This window comes from Rhynchophorus ferrugineus, unplaced genomic scaffold, assembly GCF_030347505.1.
Source record: "Rhynchophorus ferrugineus isolate W39M unplaced genomic scaffold, kcgeb_rfMv2 rfM2, whole genome shotgun sequence".
Taxonomy (NCBI): Eukaryota; Metazoa; Arthropoda; class Insecta; order Coleoptera; family Curculionidae; genus Rhynchophorus; species Rhynchophorus ferrugineus.
In genome coordinates this window covers 43,129,823-43,135,822 of record NW_027472581.1, presented here as the reverse complement: position 1 = coordinate 43,135,822, position 6,000 = coordinate 43,129,823, and the positions used below count along the sequence as shown (strand labels likewise).

Sequence of the window (6,000 nt, the reverse complement as noted above, 5' to 3'; positions counted from 1 at the left end):
AACTAAAATATTATTTCCTTAACGCCTAAGACCTTATCCTTGATATACTCTATTAATACTATATTATAAAAAAGTTGCCAAAAAATAGTTCGGTGTACTACAGTAAAAAACGATATTTATCTCGTGATAAAATCATCGTAAATTGTCATAAACATCGCTGACGCATATCCTAAACCCGATTCTCATCTATTAAAGTCGTCCAATACGTTTTGCGCACAAACATAGTTCACGCCTGCCATTGTTCCAATTCGCGACTGTTTCGTCGACGATGACGTAATCTGACGCCACGTGACAACAGAAAATTCGTCCGATGCTATCTTTGTTCATTCATTATTTCGACGGAAGTTTCTCGAGATTTTACGTAAGTTGCTAAAGCTGGCAGTTCACGCGCTACGCTAAGTAATTAAATTAAATTAAACAAATATATACCAAAATCTAGATTATTATCAATCAGTCAATTATATAGTTCGTTTAAATCGATTGGTATTAAACGTTGATCATTAAAAATGATAGAAGTTTTTTCAACAGGTTGAACAGGCACCGTTAAAACAATATCGACTTGCCCTTATTAAAACAATATCGACTAACAACCCTATACACTATACAATAGACTAAATGACTTGTATTTTTGAAAAACTATTTTATGACAATTCTTCATATTTATTTTACCCGAAATAAAAGTTATTTCTGCAAATAACAAAAGTAAAAGAAAATTTGATGTTTGAAATACTCTATAAATATTGAACATAAATTTTAAATGCACGCTAAACGCTTCGAATCTGTGTGTGACGTAGTAGTTTTCGCCGCACTGGACATGCAAGGGTACAGGTCTTATTGAAACATTATTATAATAATTATGTGTTATAACTAGATATTCTACTTTGTATCGATGGTATAAGTGAGGGTCCTTACTGTAAATATACATCGACAAAAACTCAAAACAAGTTGTGTATTTTGTTCCAAGGCAGAAAAATGTAATTAAAGTTTACAAGGCGGGAACCAGCCAGTATAGTTTGAATATCGGTAAATTATTCACAACAATAAGATCATTTTAATTTTCTAAATATTTATTATTTTAAACAATTTTTTTTCAAATATTTACAAAATTAAAGTACCTTTAATTATGTCTAGAGCATAATTAACGCAATATCCAAGTAAACTGCAAATACTGTTGATGTTATGCAAACTATATGCTGATATAAACACTGTTGATAACATATAAGGTTATTCCTCATTTGTTTTGTTTATTGTATATATAAGTCCCTAATAATTTTATTCCTTTTTCAATTATCAAATAATATAGAAAAATATATATAATATGATATGACTGATTTCGCCGTATAAGTGTGAAGTATATGTTTCTACAATATTCGAATGCCAACTAGACAGAAGAAAATAGGTTCATAATTGAACTCACTGAACATTCACTGTTCAATATCGAACGACCATATAGTCTCAAAATGCAAAGGAAAATATTAATTAAATCTAAGCCTTCTATAAGTGTCAATGAAATCCCATCATGTTTAGATTACGAAAAATTACCATATATCATAATATCAAATATCTGGTTTCCTATAAAACAAATAGTTCGATGGCCTAGACTTCACCAGGTTAAGGATAAGTGATATATTATGATATATTTGATTGAACAACGTGATTTTATCAAGTTTTTACAGCCTGATATATGGTTATGGCAAACTGAAGTTTCAAACATTACTTGAATACAGACAATAATGTCACTCAGAACCAGAAGAGTCAGAACCCTAATATCACTCAAGTCGAGTAAAGTAAAAGAAGCTAAGCAGAGATCTATTTTAAGAATTCATAGGAGAACTGAATATGTTAAAGCATGTCTAAACACGGATTTTGTAAAGTACGTCATAATTTATTTTCAGTAGATTTGCCGTCGATACAATTTTAATTTATCTTAGCTCTCATAGTGGTGAGTTGTGCTATTATCGGGCCCCATTTATTAATTTTATTGCCAAGTGTTATACTGACTTAATATTCCTCAATACTCTACCACATTCGATGGTTTGCTCTCACTCTGGAATACTCACTCAATTAAGTAAGAGTTCTAGTATTCTTTTTAAAATTATTATTTCAGTTACGGTTACACAGTAGAGTCATTATCGACGAATTGATTGTTGGCAAATTTAAGTTATTTGCTTTCATAAATTCCTGATTAACTTTTTAATTTATCTTTTCCTCTCCTTAGTTGCCCAAAACCAATTTTTTAATTATGACATATAGATATAATATTAAAGTTTAAGTTATTTGCTTTCATAAATTCCTGATTAACTTTTTAATTTATCTTTTCCTCTCCTTAGTTGCCCAAAACCAATTTTTTAATTATGACATATCGAATTGATTGTTGGCAAATTTAAGTTATTTGCTTTCATAAATTCCTGATTAACTTTTTAATTTATCTTTTCCTCTCCTTAGTTGGCCAAAACCAATTTTTTAATTATGACATATAGATATTATAGATAATTAATCCAAATAAAATCGAAGCGCACTAAAAAGTTTAAACGTTAGAATACAGATATGATCGTTACGAAACCGTAATCGACGTTAATGTTTCATAGCGTTTCTGATTGGTGTTTTGACTAAACATGGCGAATTTTGAAATGTTGTGTTTTTATTTCTGTTGTGTTTTTATAATGTTGTTTTTATTTTATTCTTATCAATGTTTTTGTGATTCTTTATTATAGTCATCTAGCCTATTTTTATTCACACGAAAATTATTCGAATATTTTAGGATTAACTATTATTTTTTCAATTGGTTATTTAATATGTGATCCTACCAGTCATTTAAATATGTGCAATGAAGTACAAGAACCAAAAGATATTAAATGCTTTCATATATATTGAATCAATTGGTGAAAATGCTAATAAACAACTGTTGGACAATATAACCTAACTATAACTTCAATGGACTTGACAATTATTTACATGTATATACCGACTTAAATCAGGGAAACGCTCAAAATTCATAACTTTTGTTGTAAAAAATTTATCAAACACTTGTAGAAACTTATGGTAATGTTTCAACGATTTAAACTCAGCGACACGTTGTAACAGTTGTAAAAGATACACTGTTAAAGATTGAATTGAGAAGTTCTGCCGCACTCAACGTACTCACTCGAGAGGGAGCCTTCTGATTACCACTTTTTCATATCGATGTAGCATAAGTTGGTTAGTTGCACCCAATATTAATTTCTGAACAACTGAAGAAATTTATTAATGATTATTGGATCGCTACCACGTCCTTCTTTCTACACGGTATCGACATGTTGAAAAGATGGGAAAAAGTTATAAAAGATGATTGAAAATATTTTTATTAATATATATCAAATCAATTTTTCAAGCAAAAAAAGTATTAGAATATATAAAGACACCTAATTTATTAAAATTCGATCGGATTAAACCAAAAAAACTAGAATAACATTGATATTGATTTATATCACAAATTATATAAAATAATACTTTCTGGATTGATTTTGTAGGTAAAATTTACTTAATAGGAACTTCAAGAAATATTTATTGATTGTTCAACCAATATTCATAATAAAGCAAATTTAAGACTCTACTTTAGTTCGATCATAGCTTTCCATTTTGTTTCTACGTAAATTTGTTTAGGCAAACTGAGGATAGGTCGAGATAGGCAGAGAAAATAACTGGGAGCATAATGGTTTAAAACAGTTTTTCGTAAGAAAATAAACTCATTAAAACTTTTCAAGTGCACAGCACTAAAAGCTTATCTAATATTATACTAGTTCGTTAGTTAAATAAATTGAAAAATGCATATTAGATAGAAACATTTATTTAATTAGTGCATGTATAAAAAATTGTATTGATAAATAATAATTAATTATATTCAAAAGCACATTATGAGTAATCTTTAATGTGATGGCGTAACATACGTTAAACTTTCTATGTTATATAGAGACACGACAATTCGGCGAAAGTAGGTCAGGTTTAGTTTAAAGCGATTATGCGTATATCGTTTATCTGACTAAACATTCTATAACATATTTATATTAACATATGTTTATAGGAACTGTAGTGACCGGTACGACCCTTTAGACCACCACACATTCACCTACACCAAGTTCAAAGGTTGGCAACGCCGGTGCATTGGTACCATGCAGTTCCCGGTTATAAAAGACCACCACGACGACGTCTCGCTCTCAGCATTTTACGCAGACGATACCGCTGTCTTCACAACTGATTACCGTCCCGAAGCTATTCGCAATAGACTCCAAGTACAACTGGACCAAGCGATAGCGTGGTACAAAGTCTGACGGCTACATATCGCCTCCAAATCGATAAAGTCCCTATCCCATGGCTCCAGAAAGTTTCATACTTCGGTCTCCAGTTCGACCGCAGATTCCAATGGTCAGCTCAAATTCAACACACCATTTGCAAAGGAAATGGCGTGTGCAGCCTACTATTTCCACTACTCTGCAGAAAAAGCAAACTTCCAATCCCACGGAGAGCGACGCTGTATAAAATGCTAGTCCGTCCAATCTGCCTCTCGGAGAGACAACTTGAACAACTACAAGTGTTCCCATCCAAAAAAGACTGTGCGTTAATCAAAGTCCCATGGTTTATGCGGAACGTCAATACAAATCTCGAATCAGGCATCCTGTTTGTGAAAGATTTCATAAACATGCTCAGTGTGAGATTCTACATAGGAACCTTGGAAGACGACAACATCTTGATAAAATCCCTACCCGTCCACAAACCCCGGTAGTAAACACACTACAACAGTCCCAGTCGTAATCCAAGGTCTCTGTCGCCCGCAAAACAACCATTTCCCGAACCTGAAGCGATATCAGCCGAAGACCATTTGGTTCTAGCTGGTCAACCTAGTAAACGAAAAAAAAGTCTCGCTGTCTTTTCTTTCTCTACCCCCTTGTAATATTACCACTTTCACAGCTCTACTGTACTTTCTCTACCTAACCTAATATCCTGTCAATTCTCCCGTCGACCACATGTATCGTTTAATATCGCAATAAACAAGTATTTCTTCAATCAGTGTTTTTAGTTCTCGTGCAAATTTCTTCCAAAAATAGTAGTGAGTGTTCGGACAAACAATCGCATCGACAGCTACACCTTCCGACCGACTGACCGGCCAAACAAATATTCCTACAATTGGTGACCCCGACGTCATCAAAGTGCGTAACAGGTAAATCAGCTCAACATAAACCACTCGACGGGTGCTTGACATATGCATGGAAGGATAGCACGAAGAATGGAACCCATCAATATCACATGGTCGACGTTATCCCACGAGACTAGCCTGATAGATTAAAACCACAGAAGCCCATCATGCATAACATCAACACATGAACACCCTTGCATCACGAAACGGGACACATAAGGCACCACACTTATTGGTACACTCAAACAAATCGGAACGCCCCAAGACGAACGACATCCTGCTACAACTTCGATGGCAGCTGATTCCGTAAAACTCCTCGGTCAGGTTGGGATCCCCATCTCATAAGCAGTTCCTAGGCGATTCATTGTGTAATTCAGGATGTACTCCGGAACCTGCACCACATAGAGGTACGTTCGACGGCAGCTCCACTAGGAGGGGAGTGATGTAGCGACCGCTGCAACCCTTCAGGACACCACTCATTCACCTACACCAAGTTCAAAGGTTGGCAACGTCGGTGGATTGGTACCATGCAGTTCTAGGCTATAAAAGACCATGACGACGAAGTCTCGCTCTCTTTTTATTTTCTCCACCCCCTTGTAGCAGTACCACTTCCACAGCGCTACCGTACTTCCTTTACCTAAACTAATATCCTGTCAATTCTCCCGTCGATCACATGTATCGTTTAATATCGCAATAAACAGGTATTTCTTCAATCAGTGGTTTTAGTTCTCTTGCAAATTCCTTCCAAAAATAGTACAATTATTGGAAGAAAGAAACGGTTATTATACAAACAGAAAGGGGAAAAGAATGAGATTGTATATAATATATGC

General features: G+C 34.0%; 1 long non-coding RNA gene across 1 annotated transcript; it reads left to right on the top strand.

The window, feature by feature from the left end:
- The first annotated feature begins 238 nt into the window (after positions 1-238).
- Positions 239-5,796, top strand: LOC143191242 (uncharacterized). Its single transcript, XR_013004455.1, has 3 exons — positions 239-361; positions 4,061-4,892; positions 5,735-5,796. It is a non-coding gene; the product is annotated as an uncharacterized LOC143191242 (long non-coding RNA).
- The last annotated feature ends 204 nt before the right edge of the window (positions 5,797-6,000 follow it).